Genomic DNA, 18208 nt, shown 5'->3' on the forward strand with positions numbered 1-18208 from the left:
CCCACACTGCACCTGTGCTCCCGTCGCTAATGTCGTGCATGCTAATCGCTTGCATACGGTGACTAATGTAATGACAGCAAAAAATTGTTTCCCGACAGCATATCCTCAAGTCATGCTCACTCACTAAGGGATCTGAAAGCTGTTTAGGAGATTAGTTAAGTAATAGATATTTTCCTCTGAAACACAGTGTAAAAACGGAAGAGAGTGAGAACCAGAGATAATGCTTTCTATTTCAGGGGATATTTTTCAAATCCCCCATCCCTTAAAAAAAAAAAAAGACCTTAAAATAGGTATTGATCATCTAGGAGAGTAAATCAATGTAGAGTAATCAGGTGAACCGATGAACCCCGGGAGCAAATTACCACAAAACGCCAGTGCATATTTTTCTTCCATGCCCTGTAATGGCCACACACACAGTTTGAGCTCGGAGAAAATAACCCTCACAGTCGGGAATGAGATAATCATCACCGCGAAGAGCTAAACACACAAAACCTGGTGTTATATGTGTTGACCAACAGCTGATCTCTGACTAATTAGTGCCCCCTAGATAGAAAGCCTGAATTGAATTTGTAATTTTACAGGAATTTGAAGGCCGGCCTCGCTGGAGATCCAAGTCCTTTGTTTGACCCGTGTTCTTATTTGTCTAAATCCACTCCACTGCAGTTACATCACTCATCTCTATTTGCTCGTCCCTTGCACGTCAGAGCTGCCATCCACTCAGGAATACAGTGTTGACTGACAGGTCTGCAGTGAAAGGGCACACTGACGTGACCCGCATCCGAATGCACATGGAGAATACATCACAGACAGACGGCAGGCCTCCACAACACTCTGTCCTCTGCCATTTCCACATTTCATGACAAAACGGTCCCAGTGCTGCTCCATGTGACTTTGATGGTTGCACGCCGGTGAAGTGCGCCAGAGCAGAGTCTGTTCCCTCCTGCTTATCTGGCGGTTTCGAGGAGGCAACAAGCTCCTTATCAAGCTTTTAGAGTAGCAATGCTTTTTGTGATTTTGGAGTCTGGTTGCAAGCCAGAGAGAGAGAGAGAGAAAGAGATGGACAAAGACAAGCTTGTGTTTAACCAGCGCAGTCTCATCTACCAGCAGAACGCAATTCGACGAATGATTAAAAAGTGGCTAATTCATACGACCTCACTCGGACAAATTAGTACGATTTCGCTAAATCGTACATATTCTACGAATTGGCCAATTCGTATGAATTCGTACGAATTACCTACCCCTTACCCCGCCCCAAAACATACCCATCACGTGGGTTTAGACAAATCGTACAAATTCGTACGAGCGAGGTCGTACGAATTAGACACTTTTGAATCATTCGTCGAATTTGTCGAGGTCACACTAACGATGCTTTTGGGAAACACACCCCTGTTCAAGTAAAAAAAAAATGAATAATGATAATTCATACCGAAAATTCGAAATGCAAACAAATGTTTGGTCTAGAATAACAAACCCGTGGGTTAAAACAGCGCAGTCTCATATCCCAAGACGTCATATAACTGACGTCTTTGGACGTCTTTTAACCATACGTCTAAACGTTGGTTAGATGGCGTTATCGGATCCTAACTCTACCCCACATAGCAAACAGACTTGGCCCAAATGTGGCCTCATCATGGCACTCCTGGCGTGTTGCCGGCAATGGCATGCATCATGTCAGCCAACTGTGGGCCAAGTGTGGCAATGATGGCACTGCGTGCATGACGGCAGACAACTTCTGGGCCGATTGTGGATGGGAGGTGTGTGGCCCACATCTTGTCAGCCAACTGTGGGCCAAGTGTGGCAATGATGGCAGTGCATGACGGCAGACAACTTTTGGGCCGATTGTGGATGGGAGGTATGTGGCCCAGATCAGTGTAGCGATTGTGGGCCATATTCTGTGTACTGGACAATTATAAGCCTGCTACTATATTTTCAAGGCAAGATTACCCCACCCCGACCCCTCTGAAAAAGGTGTTAAGATTTTAATAATAAATAATAATAATATAAATTGACTTAAATGAGTCAGTGAAAAAATATATGTCCAATTGTTTCAAAAATGATTAATAATGAATAAATATAGTATTTAGTTTTCAGCAATGTTTACAAAATGCTGTATCATTAAAAAATATACATTTACTAACATGATAAGTATTAGACCTATGATTTTTTTAAGTATTAAACCTATTATTTATTTGAATTTGTTTTTTTTTTTATAAATTTGTAATAAAAAAAAAAAAAAAAAAAATCCACATTAAAGTCTAAGTTTTCCATACTTTTTATTTTAAGCACCACAAAATCATGTTAAAAATGTAATATCTGGAATTTTTTTTTTTTCGAAATAACAGTTTATTTAAAACAGCAGTCAACTATTGTTTTATTTCGGCGCGATCTCCATGGTAACAGCAGCTTTTCTGGTTGGTTCACGTGATGCGTCTTTTGAAATTTCTCCCGCTGAAGATTGAAGAAGAAGACGACATCTCAGACAACCGCTGTACGGGTAAGTGAAGTTCACTCTCTTTTTGGCGCTTTTTTAATACCTGATTTCAAACTCGGATGCCACTTTTTTCTTTATTGAAGTGAACTTTTGCCTGGCCCTGGTAGCTGATTCAGTTGCCCCTGAACATGAGAATGCCTATACAGACGCGAACGGGGTGCGATCATGTGCGATAGACCGGTGCGGAACGTCCTAGGCGAGGCGTGGTGCTTCATGTGTGCGAAACAATGTAATGTTAATGCTTTTAAAATTATAGGAAGATCACAGCAAATCCAGCAACCGCAATTGACTCATAAAGCTGAAAGTGATTCAGTGGTTGTATAATTGTATGAGATCTAAATCTAATCGTGGCTTGTTTCACATGAACAGTACATGTTTTTTTAATTGTGATCACAGACTGCTTATTTATTTTTGCTTGTCATGTATTGCTTGTCATTTCAGTATGCTATATTCGTAGGCGATTGAGAGAAAATAATAATACTGTACTATTAAAATATCTACATTGAAAGAATGAAATTGAACACATAATTTTTATTTTTTGTCTAAAACAATAGTTCTCAACCTGGGTAATGTTTAGAGGTTAATTTAAAAGCAATAAACAATTGGCAACTTTTCAATTTGCTAACCATTGACGCATGCCAATGTTTTTCTTCCAACATATTGGGCATTATGAGGAATGAACGACTCTATAAAGTTGTCTTTTTCCCCTCCTTTTATATTGTTTAATTTTTGATGATATGTAAGTATCAGACTCCCTCATTCCTGTCTGTTTGTTTAAGTGGATGTTATTTTATTTCTAAAGACTATAAGGAGTTGAAACTCTGGCCTAAGGCACTCACTTTCCATGATCTAACAAGATGATTAATACAAATGAGTTTTAGAGCTACATTAGTATCCTATATTGGTAAATTTGGAATAGTTGATCCATTTTCAATGTTAATTTTTTTTTTTTTTTTTTTTTTTTTTTTTTTTTTACAGGACTGGTTGGGCAAGAAAACTTGACAGACTGTTGGTATGGCTGGTAATTGGAGTTACAATGAGAGGAGCAATGTGAGAAGAAGGGCTTTAACAGGTTGTAATAAGATGTTAAACTTGGAATGTACAAAATAAAATAGCCTTCACACTGTTACACAATTCTAGGTGTAATATTTATTTGTGGTATTATTGTTAAATAAAATTTAAATTGAATAAAATATAGAATTTTTCTGTGACTTATTTGTTCACATGGTTTGGGTAAGGTTAGGGTGGGATATGGTTCAGTTTGGGGGTTTGAAAGGGTGGTATTGAAATGGTTAGCTTAGAATTGGTACCAATAATAAAACCAGTTTTGGCCCAGTTCAGGGCTAGTTAAGGGTGATTAACTGGCTGAGATTCGGGCCAGTTATGGCCCATGTGTGACCCTTGTCTTTAATCCAGTTCTGGCCCACCTCAGCGCCGTCATTCTTTGCGGTACTTGGGCCGAGGATTGGGTTCACATTTTGGGTAAGATTAGGCTGGTTTATGGCTCAGTTTTGGGGTTTCTGGTTAAAGGGTGGTGTCGATATGGTTAACGTATGGCTGAGAATTGGTACCAATAATAAAACCTGTTTTGGCCCAATTCAGGGCCAGTTAAGGGTGATTAACTGGCTGAGATTCGGGCCAGTTATGGCCCATGTGTGACCCTTGTCTTTAATCCAGTTCTGGGCCACCTCAGCGCCGTCATTCTTTGCGGTACTTGGGCCGAGGATTGGGTTCATATGGTTTGGGTAAGATTAGGCTGGGTTATGGCTCAGTTTTGGGGTTTCTGGTTAAAGAGTGGTGTCGATATGGTTAACTTATGGCTGAGAATTGGTACAAATAATAAAACCTGTTTTGGCCCAGTTCAGGGCCAGTTAAGGGTGATTAACTGGCTGAGATTCGGGCCAGTTATGGCCCATGTGTGACCCTTGTCTATAATCCAGTTCTGGGCCACTTCAGTACCGTCATTCTTTGCGGTATTTGGGCCGAGGGAAAAGTGATTGTGTGGGCCGGAGCTGGGCCAGAAAAATTTTGCTATGTGGGACCCCAGACCTAAATTTACCCCGTCACCTAACCGACGTTAAAGGTAAAGCGTCAGTTGTATGACGGCCCGGGATCGCTATCTACCGACGTTTAAGGGGGCCCTAAAAAGGCGGATATTGACGTATGGTCAAAAGACGTCAGTTATATGACGGCTTGGGATGAGACTGTGTTGGTTCAACGATTCTGGATTCCATTACCCATTTCAAAAAAAGAAATATTTGAGGAAGAAAACGCAAGTGCGTGAACTAGTGCTGTCAAACCATTCAAATATTTAATCGCGATTAATCGAATTAATGCACTCAAAAAAGATTTTAGCTCTTTGTTCAATTTCATTAATTAAAATGAGCATATACGACACAATCCTTCATAGAAGTGATTCCAGCTTAATTTCATTAAATGTAATCAATGTAATATTTTAATATTTTTTTTTAATTGAGTCAACATGAATATTTTTCGTTCGTCTTAAACCGTCATAGTTAACTCGCAATTAAACACACTTTTTTATCTATTCTAAATGTCTCTTGATTTCTTTTTGTCCCATTATTTTTTCTCAATTTAATGCCCTCATCAACATGGAAACGTGGATCGGCTTGCTTTGTGCAATTGGTTGGTACTACTTTAGACGCTCGAAACATAGAAAATCGAAACATATGTTGGACGTGATCCTTAAGTTATGAAGAGGACCGATTTTCAACTGAACTGAGAGATTTGCCCGCCATCAGCAACTAACTCGTCTTACAGACATACTTTGCCTTTGCAAAGTTCGGAAACTGGTACGTTACACAAACAGCCACATAAGTGTATTTAAACACCTGAATAATGTAATTATAAGCCACATAAATAATGTATTAACTCACATTTGACGAAGTGATCACTGCACACGCACACAGGCATTTCCCCATTCGGCTCCTCCCGATCGCAGACGTAGGTTTGCAAGGCATTTTTCCCGGTGTTTTTCTGTCAATTTCTTGTATTTTCCCCCCTTATGAACAACAACTTTGGGCACACGATAAAAACTCCTCGTGGTTTGATCGATTTGAGCAACCATAAACGACGCAAAACATAGGCATTTTGAGTGTGTTATAGTGCTTCCTAAATATAGAAAATCACTTCCTGCCCTCCATCTGCATTTGCACGTCACGTGAAAACAAGCTATTGTACGGTGTTCAATTTCACATTCTCACTTGGAGCAAATAATCTCTGACACAATCAGTATCTCTAAGTGGCTGGAATGATGTTTGTACAGCAACAGTTGTGTCTGTCAGACTGCTTTAATTGCACTGGAAAAGATGCTGCATAATTTGTCAACATCAGCTTCTTTTCCCTCTGAAAGGTGATCTCTTTCCTGGGAATGAGACACTCCAGGCGTGCACTCATGTCAATACTAATTAGTGTGTGAATGGCAGGGTTTAGTGGGAGGATTCGGAGTTTCTCACATACACATTCATCATTGCCTCTTACAGCAGATCAGCGCAACACACAGGGAAACACTTTGTTCGCTAGACCTGCAGATTTGTCATCAGACTGCAGGGCTGTTAAAACCTCCACAAACAAATAGGACCAGCTGTTTTATGGCAAAGAGAGACATTCCTGCAATGTCTGGGGAATGACCCACGTGTTTTCGTCAACAACACACCGCAGTTCCAGTAATGTCCAACAACCCGATCTGCTCAAACACATGCTGGAGGAGGAATAAAGCTCACACTGCAGCGGTGCGTTTTACTACTCAGAGAGGAGCTCATTCATCCATGTCCTGCAGTCAGGGGTTGCGCCTTTTTATTTCGTAGGAGTAAGCAATTCTGAAGAGTCATCAAAACAAACTGAGCAAGCCAGACTTTGGATTGGTGGAGACATCGTAAAGCTTCCACTCTTCAACATGGCATTTCTATACCAGTGTTACAATTCACACAGTCCCTGTGCAAACGCTGGCTTAAAAAGGACTTCTGTAGAAGATGAAATTGAAAAATTCATTGGAATGCCCTGCAACATCACAGTGATGCATTCAAAAATCCTGTTTGATTACCTACGCTTTTAGAAGAAGAACCTTATCTTCCATTTGGAACCCCTAAAAGGTTCTCTACAGAACCCCTTTTTAAGAGTTCAACAATAAGAACACTTTAGGGTTCTTTGTAACCAGGAAAAAGGTTCTAAATGGAACCTTTTGGGTTCATTCATTATCATTTGTGTTGTCCTTTCTGGATTAAATATTTCATATTATCGACAAACATCAAGACCCTAAAATATGAATGCATGTGAATGATCACACAATTCAAGATATGGGGGTTAGAAAATGTATATATTTATATAATTTTATGTAGTTAATCAGTATCACACGAAGAGTGCCGTTTCAGTTTTTCTCCTCCAAAAATCAGCATGATTAAAATGTGATATTAACAGTTTAATAAACAATATTTGGTTACACTTTATTTTACAGTGTCCTTGTTACATATGTTACATGTCCTTACCATAGTAATAACAGTAAATTATGTGTAATTACATGCAACTAACCCTCAACCCTTCCCTAACCCTATAGTAAGGACATGTATTTGCTTAATGACACCTTAAAATAAAGTGTAACCCAATATTTTAATTACAACTACAAAATGTTGCAGAATAATGTAATATATATGAATGAATAATAGCATATAAAGAACCTTTGTGCCATAAGGGTTCTTTCTTGTCATTATAGAACTTTTTTTTTAGCATAGCAAAAAATTAACGACGTTAAAAATGGGTTTGCGTTAACACTGTTAATAACGCGTTAAACTGACTATATTAAACTATATATGTATATAGCTGCGAGCAGCGATGAAAGGGCCAAAGACGGTGGCACCGCCACCCCGGTGCCTTTACGTAACTAAAGGAACCGGAGTTGCGGTGCCATCGGCTTGGGCCCGTCATCGCTGCTCGCAGCTATATTCATTTATTTGCTTTTGGTGAACTGTAGAGTGGGTAAAACAGTTTTTAAAGGCATGCTAGCAGATACCGTTGACTCGCTCTAGCCTAGCACCGGCGAACTATGCAACTGGAAGGACTGGATGACATTTTTTGAAAACTGTCTCCACTGATAAATAACACCCAGGCTAACTTGGAAATGAGGTCTGATGTCCAACATGCTGAACCACCCCTTTAATTCGGGAACGTGATAAGTCAAGGGTCAAGGTAATGACATCCTTAAGTTGTGGCCTTGAGATCATATGATGAGAGATCAACATATTTTTTCTCGTTTCGACAAGTTAAATGCATAAACAACCCGTGTGACCATAGCAACCAGGAATTATTAGAAATAGATAGGCCTATAATCAGATGTATTCGTAATTAAGAAATTATTATACTAACATGTTGTGTATATTGTTGCCTATTATATTATATATGTTGCTTATAGACTATAGGCATTAATATAATAATATTATAATTTCCTAATTCCGTCATTCTTAATTAAAAATAAATCTTATTATAGGCCCATCCATTTCTGATAATTCCAGGTTGCCATGGTAACGCAGGACGTTTACGTATTTAACTTGTGGTAACGAGAAATAGATTTTGTTCCCTCAACACATGAAAGATATGTCGTTTGACTTCACATCGCGTGGCCACGACATCAAGACGACGTTAGCGACGACTTATTATCGCGAGTTAATATGGCGTTCCTACGAATTAATATCTCGTGGCCACGACAAAACTAAGTGAACAGAACATGTCCCCTACCGCTCACCGTACTAGTCTTCTTGCATTGAAAATGCATTAAAAACATCTCTGATCGTTACTTTTGAATGTTCTCTTATTGTTACTTTTGAATAATCTCTGAACGTTACTTTTGAGTACTCTGATTGATACTTTTGAATGTTCTCTTATCGTTACTTTTGAATAATCTCTGAACGTTACTTTTGAGTACTCTGATTGATACTTTTGAATGTTCTCTGATTGTTACTTTTAAATGTTCTCTTATTGTTACTTTTAAATGTTCTCTTATTGTTACGTTTGAATGTTCTCTTATTATTACGTTTGAATGTTCTCTGATTGTTACTTTTGAATGTTCTCTGATCTTTACAAAAGAAAAAAAAGAAGAAAATGCATAAAAAAAAAGACCGCACAATTTTGTCTCACAGAAAAAAAACAAATTCATATAGACTTGAGGGTGAGTAGCCTAAATTATGATAAAACGTTTGATTGGATGAACGATTCCTTAAAAAAAAATAGGTTTTCCCAAACTGGAGGGGGTTATATTTCAAAGATTCACTATTTTAACTTGAAATAACACACTAATATTTAGTATATTTGTTTACCTGCATATATGATAGCCACAGGCATGCAGATGTGTCGTTACCTCAGGTCAAAGGGACCTAAAAAACAAAGTCTACTTTATGAGAGATTGGAACATACCCTGCGTTCGGACACTTCGTCAATGTCCTCGATGCAGCGTCGTCTTCGGTGTGAGTGCGAATGTGTTTGAACGTGCACACACACACACACACACACACACACACACTCACAGCGGATGATGGCTCGGCTGTCTATATCTGAAACTGTTATGACACTTTGAGGTTAGCCGGGGCAAACGAGTTAAAATGCCCCTGGAACAAACAGCATCCAGTGCCAGCTCCACATTCACTCACACGCGTGTGTGTGTTCAGCCGTGTGTATTAGTGTCCCTATCGCTCTGAATGACACCAAGCCTTCAAGAAGACATCCATTCCACACTAAGGACAATTAGCCTAATGAAAGGAGTGCGTCTCGGAGAGAGCGTCCTATCAGTGACAGGAATAGCAGTGGCTGAAACTAAGCCGGCACTGGCGCCATGACAGCGACCTTCCTCGCCGTCCCACACCAACCACATCGGCGGCCAGATCACACCCACTCCAAAAGGCTTTATAGGGTGTGCATGAATGCATACATCCCTGGTCCAATGACACTCACTCGAGAGTGCTAACAAGGCCGTGCTCTCCAGGCGGCCCTGCCTGGATGTGTACGTGTGTGTATGCTGGGGGTGGGTTGTGTTAAGTAGAAAACAGGCTCTTCGACACCCTCTCCTGTGTTTATCAGATGGCCTGTCAGCTCCCTGAAGTGATTTGCAGCGTCGGGTCTGCCAAAGTGAGCGGCGTGTCCGACTGCCCCAATTAGCATTCCTCCATCACTGAATCACCGCCTCAACAAGGCCACTTAAAACACCTTAAGTCCGACTCTGTCAATAAAGCGGCGCGCGGGCAGAAAATGCTAAATCCTGTTCTTTTGGGAACACTTGTAATCCAGTGATAATGGACTGGGATCTCTGGGGAATCTCTCGGAAATATTTTAAATGTCAGCACACGTGAAATGATTGGTGCAGATCCTCCTGAAGACAAGACCATCTGTTCTGCACAAACACACTGTAAACCGGAGCTCGCTGTACTGGAAATCAAGGCTCTCACTGGGAGCTCTACGCCATCCTGAGCAAGGAGGAGACCTATTTGGATTTACGATCACGGTTCAATGTGACGATAAAGGAAAAAAGGGATTTTCATCGTTATACACAAAGGGTCTGATTTACTAAACAGGGGAAATTAGCTTGAGAGTGCAATTCCATAAAAGCGCCAATGGGGGCGGAACGTTGTGCGCTTGATTTACTGACATAAATGAAAAAACACAGACGCAGCCGGATCATTTCCAGAATGACCAATGCGATCTATTAAGAGCTGCGTAAATTAGCATCTGGTTTAAGGGCGGTGAACTATATACTCTAAAAAATGCTGGGTTGTTGGGTCAATTATGGACAAATCCAAAAATGTACTTAAAAAATCTACAGCTGAAAGTGAAAGTTGGGTTAATTTGAAATTACATTTTTTAACCCAACATTTGAGTTTGTCCATATTTGACTCAAATTTGGGTTAAAACAACCTAGCATTGTTTGGAGTGTGAGGTCACAAATACTAGCGCAAACCTTAGTAAATTCCTTTAAATAGTCTCCTCCCATACATTTTGCAACAAGGTCGGACGGAAAAATACAGCCTTTCCAGTGCGAATGTTTCACTGCATGTCTTTAGTAAAATTTAAACAGTAGTTTATTTAATGCCAATAGGGTTTGTGCTGGCACAAGCGGTTCGTAAATTTGGCCCTAAATTATGTTTTGAGTTGATATTTTCTTGGTAAAGTATTTGATTTCATTAAAGGACTCGCCCCCATGTCATCCAAGATGTCCATGTCTTTCTTTCTTCATTCAAAAAGAAATTAAGGTTGTTGATGAAAACATTCCAGGATTTTTCTCCATATAATGGACTTCAATGGGAACCAAACGGTTCAAGGTCCAAAAGACACTTTTTTTTAGGGCAAACTGCAAACTGTTCAAAGGGCTTTAAACGATTCCAGACGATGAATAAGGGTCTTATCAAGCGAAACGATCGCTCATTTAAAAAAATGAATAAAAAAAGTTTAAGTTTTATAAGCACAAATGCTCGCCTTGCTCTGTTCTGTGATGAGCGTTCGGGACTCTCCTGTTCAAAATGAACGAATCTTTTTTCGAGTCATGACTCGAAGGGTCCTATATAAGACCCTTATTCATCGTCTGGTGTCGTTTAAAGTCCTTTTTGCACTGAAACTCTAATTTGGACCTTGAACCGTTTGGTTCCCATTGAAGTCCATTATATGGAGAAAAATCCTGGAATGTTTTCATCGAAAACCTTAATTTCTTTTCGACTGAAGAAAGAAAGAAATGGACATCATGGATGACACGGGGGTGAGTAAATTATCAGCTAAAGTGAACGACTCCTTTAATCAGACTCTTTACTAACCTTATCTTGTAACAAAAAGGTGATATTGTCATAGGTCATCTCACTAGAAAATTCACAAAATTGGGAATTTTGCTTACGCGAAACAAATACCTGAAACATTTCTGCATTTAAAAGCGTCACAGAACAAATGTTTGACATTTCTAATGTTGCAAAAACGTAAACCAATGTAACAATATCTACAACAATGTCTATGGCGGTTCATCGATTTGACATTGATCTTGATCTTGACTTCTGAATGACTTATGCAATCCCATGCACAAACACACTTGTATGATGTGAGGACATTGATCTTTCATTTCTATAATGCAATCCCTAACCCAATCCCAACTCTAACCTTAACCCTCACACAGCCCTTTAAAGGGATCCATTGGGGACCTCACTCTGATGGTTTAAAACTCAAACTGGTCCTCACACACACACACACACACACACACACACACTGCAGTCTTTCACGGCCAAAGATATTGCAGAGATTGGATGCAGCTAAAATAAAGCGTCTGGCAAACCTTTGATTGTGTTTGTTGTAATATTTCTCCAAGCACATCTTTTCATGCTTATAAATCAATACCTGCTATATTTAGCTTGTTTTCTCTCAGATACACATCTCTGATTTGTTTGCGTGTGTGTGTGTGTGTGTGTGTGCATGCAGAAACCAGGCCTGAATGTGACTGTAAATCTGCCGTTTAGCCACGCCTCTTGTTCCTTCATCTTGCCTTTTCATTATCTGTTATGTCTGCTTTTATTGCACGCTATCGGTTTCACACAACCGTAAGGCCTGCCGTGTTTACGAGGCAGGAGGTGAGGGAATGATTCTGTGTTACGGCACGGCACGGAGCAGATCGTCTGTTTTACGAGAGCCGTAATACTCCCCGCGGTGTTGCTCACGTCAGCTCTATATGTCACAGAACTGCGTGACAGGCTGGAGTGTAAAAGGAAGATCTACGTTCGAATGTGATACTGCTTTCACGTGTTTGAGAATTACCATAACTTTTCGCATCCTCAGACTCAGAAATGAGTGTTTCTATGGCAACACACTCACAACACTGAAAGTACCTAATCACTCAATTAATTCTCTGCAATTCATTTATACTCTCTTGCAAAAAAAAGTGGAGGAACAAAAGTAAAAGTGGTTGGAATTGGATTAAACGTTGGAGTCGTTCGGGTGTTTTACACATGCAGGAGAAGCTGAGGCTTTCATTAGCCGTGATGATGCGAATGCTTAATTATTTCTCGTTACTTGCACAGTTTCATGTCTTTTATTTTGTTATGTCTTAAAGGTCTAGTTACTGACTTTTATTTCTTGGTTTCCTTGTGTATTCTAGTCTTTCAATGGGTTGTCATCTTAAGTCTTGTCTGATTTGTTAGCTTATATTATAATTACACTGTAAAAATGAAAATGCTTTATCTAATCAAAAAAAATGTGGCAACAGATTACAAGCAATATTATTAATTAAATTAATAATATTAATATTAATTTAATAATTATTTTGATTAATTATTACTCAATTCTAATTTGTTCAAAAATTAGAATTGAGTAATAATTAATCAAATTAATTCCTTAAAAGTTAACCATTTAAAATGAGTAAAACTTACAACAACAACCAAAGAAAAAACATAAATTGAAGTCACCATTATGGTGATCAGTGTTTGTTTTGTCCTTCTGTGATTCTGCTTGTTAACATCAGGTGTCTTCAATGTTGGCAATATAAAATAAAGAGATCTTAATTAATCTTTGACATCTGTCTGTTAGTGAGATACTTTTGTTTTTTTTTGGTGTAAACTTTACTCATTTTAAATGGTTAACTTTTAAGGAATAATATTATTAATATTGCTTGTGATCTGTTGCCACAATTCTATTGATTAGATAAAGCATATTCATTTTTACACTATATGTATTTCATGTATTGTCAAGAGAGTTTTGAGGTCGAACTTAAAAAAAAAAAAACATAAGAGCAAAAAATTTGACTTTTTTCCAATTTATTTCCCAATATTTGCTAAAATTTTAAGAAAAACTGGTGTTTCTTCCCTTGTTACTTTCTATAATCAAAAATGTTACATGCAAAACACTGTTTTTACAATGTTGTTGGGTATAATACAAATGTTTTTTGTTAGCAATTTAAATGCAATTTTCTCTTCAATATCAATTTCCATCCTTAAAATGATTTGTTACAAAAGTTATTTCCTCAATGACATCATCTGTCAGGAAGTGACATCAGTAGATCAGCCAAAACAAACATCAGTAAGTTCAATGGATTAAATGAGATGTTTGATATTCTGTTTGATAAATCAGTTTGCTCATATCAGAATTTTGACCATTGACATCAGCTCTTTATTTCCATCCTGTTTATTGTCTTGCCATTATTTAAATAATCAAGCTGTGATTAATAAAGTTGAATTACCCGAGCTTGAAAAAAGTACAGCATAAGATGAATGACCCACCATAAGATTTCATTTAAAGACCTGTCCTTTCCACCGAGCGTACGGATCAATGCAGCAGGAAATAGCATTCAAACTGCAGCAGACATGAAATCTTCTGAATGTATTAGACAGAAGTTTGATCTAATTATGAACAAGGAGATGGATTGCGCTTGAGGACTTTTCTGCTCGGATCTCACCGAACGCAATACAAATGGAGCACGGACTTTGGGAGCAAACGAGGTGCAACTTACTTCTATTTGATGCACGTCCACACACACATCCACCCTGCACTCTTAGAAGAAAAGGTTCTATCAGCACTACGTATTCGGAACCCCTAAAAGGTTCTATACACTCTTAAAAAAAGGGTTCCTCTGGGTTCTATATAGAACCCTGGGGTTCCATACTTGGCCAATAGAACCTTTTACCAAAAACAAAATGGTTCTATATAGAACCATTTTGGAGTTCCATATATGAAGCACGGGATGGAACCATTTCTAGTTCTAAATAGAACCATTTCTTCTAAGAGTGTGTATGTGTGTAAAACCAGTTTCTTTCAAGGCAACCCAGTATTGGAACTTCCACAAACCAAACGTGAAGTGTAAGATCACTGACTTTTCAAGAACAATTAGCCTGACCATGACTTGAGAGAAGGGTATTTCTGCTGCATGGTCAGGATTTCGAGTGTTTTCTGTGCTCACTTTGCTGAATATGTTATGCCCAGTTCTGAAGGAATAGATTTGAATTTAAATGATGTCATTATGCACTCATCCTCATGCCATTGCAAATCTGTGGCTTCTCTCATGGAACTCCACATTAAACAAAAATAATAAATAAAGCTCAAATCTACTTGTTTTATGGAACGACAAGTGAAACACGCTTTCAAGCTTTGAAAAGAACACAAACAACGCATTGTCAGAAATATTCCATGTGACATGCATTACACTGTAAAAACTTATTGTTGGTTTAATTTAAAAAAAAAAAAATAGAGTAACCTGGTTGCCTTAAAATTTTAAGTTCATTGAAATGGAAAAATTGAGTTAATGCAATGAAAGAGATTGATTTAATCATCAGAAACTCAATATATTATGTTATCTGAACCACATAAATTTGACAAAAGAAAAAATGTTGTGATTACAAATCATGAACACATTTTTTTTACAGTGCCATAACATAGGAACATCATTTTATCCCACATTAATTGTAGTTGCATTGAAAAACAAATTATTTTGCAATTCATGAGTGCAAGATTGACAAATTAAAGTCACACACTGTAAAAAATATATGATCATGATTTGTAATCACAACATTTTTTCATTTGTCAAATCAACTTAAATAATTTATGTAGTTCATATAACATAATATTTAGAATTTCTGATGATTGAATCATTGTATTAACTAAATTTTTCCATTTCAATGAACAAGTTAAACCAACAAACATTTTTGTAATATGAACTACACAAATGACTTAAGTTGATTTGACAAAAGAAAAAAAATGTTGTGATTACAAATCATTTTACAGTTATTCACACTGGTAAAATTGGCAGAAGGTAATTGAGTTAAGCTTTTGGTGTGTGTGTGTGACGCAGCTGTTTTGCTCAGAGTTTAGGAAATTCTCGGAGGTCAAAGGTCACTCCATCAGAATCAACTGTGCCATGGCGACCAGGGACTTAAATGATGCGCAAACTCTGGCAAACATTGTGCAAATGGATTAGGCTGAGACCTCCTTACTGCATTCATGTGCTTAGGTGTGTGTGTGTGTGTGTGTTGATCATGCTTTGCCTATAATGTAGAGAACAAATAACCCCATGAGGATAGTAAACATTAAAATTACTCCCATTTATAAGCAACAATACCCACGGGGGAAAAACTGCCTAGTAAAGAAAATCTAAATGAGAGAGCATTAAGTTAGAGGATCCAAAATCTGCATAATGTTTGTGTTTCTAGTAACTCCATGTACATGAGTGAAGGTAAAGTGAAACCTCACAGCACATTCACACATTAGCTATGCAAGCTGCAAGCAAACTATGAAAAAAATCACTCATCCCCTCTCCTCGAAACCTCGATCGGGCTTGTTTTTATAAAGTAATCTTCCCCTTTATCTTTGTTAAAGCTTTGTTCCCTGCTTTCGGAGCCGAGTTCTGGAGTGTGACAGGACCAGAGAGGCTCAGTTTGTGGTCGGGCGAGAGGACTAATACCCCCGTGACCAAGAATCAGAGAGAACCGACATGACGATCGCCGCAACACACACGCACGTGAACGCACACGCAAACGCACACGTGCATGCACTCACATGCAAGTTCTCCTGCAATGCAACTGGCAAGGCTTGCCAAACTCCTGCAATGCACTAAAACACGTGCTCGCTCTCTGACCCGGGGAAACGCGCCGCTGGAAGGCGGCATTGTGGACGAGCTCGCGTCTCAATGGGACAGGGGTCGCCGATGGGGTAATCCTGTGTTCCTCTCAGCATGCGGATCCCCACACAATCGCACTCTGTTCTCTCGGACTTACCTTCATCGGAGGTGTCTGTGCGGTGTCATGTTAGGGCATCTGACTCCAGCTCTGATGTGCTCATCTCCACTGCCGACACACACAGCGCTCCACCACCTCCTTACCTCGCTCTCCTGGAGGATGCGAGCGAGAGAGCGAGCGAGAGAAAGAGAGAGAGGGAGGGATGTGAAAGTGAGCATGAGAGGATGTTTCCTCCCCCACATCCCCCTGTTCCTCCATCTCCCCGCGCAGGATTGTGTGTGTGTGTGTGTGTGTGGACTCATCCTAGTGCGTGATGAGTTGGATTCTGCAGGCTGAGGTTTACGCAACTGCGTGAAAACGAGACGAGGGAGAGAAGGAATCGTGCTAGATGTGCCGGATAATCAATTCCTCTAGTCTCTTTTTTTTTTCTTTGCTTAAAAACAGCCTGAGGCTGAGATTCACCACAGCGCAGATCTGGAAGACACTGTGTGTACACGAGCCGAGAGGAGGGGGGAGATAAAGTTGGACAAGGTCGTCACATTGAGGCGAGCAGATGTTTCGGGACGGCAAGGTTAAACATGAGGCACTTCCAACATGCGAATGGACTCTGATTTATGACTCTGCAGTCTCACACAAACACATGCAGTCACACACGACATCATGTCCTGTCTCCGCCCCAACGCCAGTGGATTCTGCATATAGCTTCTATTAAAGCTAAAACTGCAGCGGGACGCCACTGGCCGCCGTGATCCAATAGACCTTAAGTGAGGCGGTGAGGGATAGACTGCTGTAAAAAGCTGAATAAAGCGGCTAGATTACATTGTCGGGAGTTTTTTGTCAACTGACATTTCTTTGAAATATATTTTTCCATTGTTTCATGAGCAAAACACATTAAATTACAATACAGGCCATTGAAGAGATGCAAGTCTATCCCTCACAGCCTCGCTTTCATTCTCATTAAAAATCAAAGTGAAAAAGGCCAGCCAACAGTTTTTTGGTCTTACGGTTCGGGTCCCTAATAGGATTTATTCAGAATGGGTCAACATGGAACAAACCCATTTGGGACCAAAACCGTAAGCCTAAACACACACACTACATTGCTTCCACTTTGAAATGTTGGCTGGGAATGTAAACCCAATTGGTGGCCATTGGTGTAAAGGGCATCACGCTGTGTGTCGGGTCTTTTTGACGTCATACTGTGGTTAATTTGTGCAATTTATTCTGCATTGAAACGGGAAATATGGTTTTCACACTTCTAAATGCTGCACATAGTCGCATAAATGCATTTACACAGGATTCCAATTCTTCTTCTTACAGGAATCCAATCCAATGCTTGAATGTTGGTTATTGATTCGTGAGCGAGGAGCGAATACACAGTGTGCACGACTGACATGACGGAGTGGCCGTGTAAAGGAGCCTGTGATGTGAAGGAACATTATGTCCCTTCTAAAAAAGAAGTACACTTTTAAAAAAAAGTGCACATTATGTCAATAATATAGACTCTCAGAAAAAAGGTACAAAAGCTGTCAATGGGGTTGTACCTTTTCAAAAGGTACACTTTTGTACCTTAATGTTGGTACATATTAGCACTTAAAATGTACACATAAGCACCTAAAATGTACATATTAGCACCTAGAATGTAACTATTAGGACCTAAAATGTACATATTAGCACCTAGAATGTACATTAACACCTAAAATGTACATATCAGCACCTAAAATGTACATGTTAGCACCTAAAATGTAAATGTTAGCACCTAAAATGTATATATTAGCTCCTAAAATGCACATATTAACACCTAAAATGGACATATAAGGACATATTAGTACATATTAGGACCTAAAATGTACATAACACCTAAAATGTACATATTAGCTCCTAAAATGAACATATGAACACCTAAAATGTGCATATTAGCACCTAAAATGAACATATTAACACCTAAAATGTATGTATTAGCTACTAAAATGTACATATTAACACCTAAAATGTACAAATTAGCACATAGAATGTACATAGCACCTAA

The 18208-nt window shown here is 39.1% G+C and overlaps 1 protein-coding gene across 2 annotated transcripts in view; it reads right to left on the reverse strand.

Annotated features, from left to right (window-relative positions):
* The window catches only part of kcnj5 (potassium inwardly rectifying channel subfamily J member 5), a 66894-nt gene that overhangs the window by 23901 nt on the left and 24785 nt on the right, over positions 1-18208 (reverse strand). The window contains exon 1 of one of the 2 annotated variants that reach the window (XM_039647435.2): positions 16222-16571. The exons of the other annotated variant lie outside the window; for it this stretch is intronic. The gene's annotated coding sequence lies outside the window, so the exon portion shown is untranslated. Of the gene's footprint in view, positions 1-16221; positions 16572-18208 lie in introns of those variants that run through there. 2 annotated transcript variants of the gene reach the window in all.

This window comes from Pimephales promelas, chromosome 10 (genome assembly GCF_988280905.1).
Source record: "Pimephales promelas chromosome 10, fPimPro1.hap1.1, whole genome shotgun sequence".
Taxonomy (NCBI): Eukaryota; Metazoa; Chordata; class Actinopteri; order Cypriniformes; family Leuciscidae; genus Pimephales; species Pimephales promelas.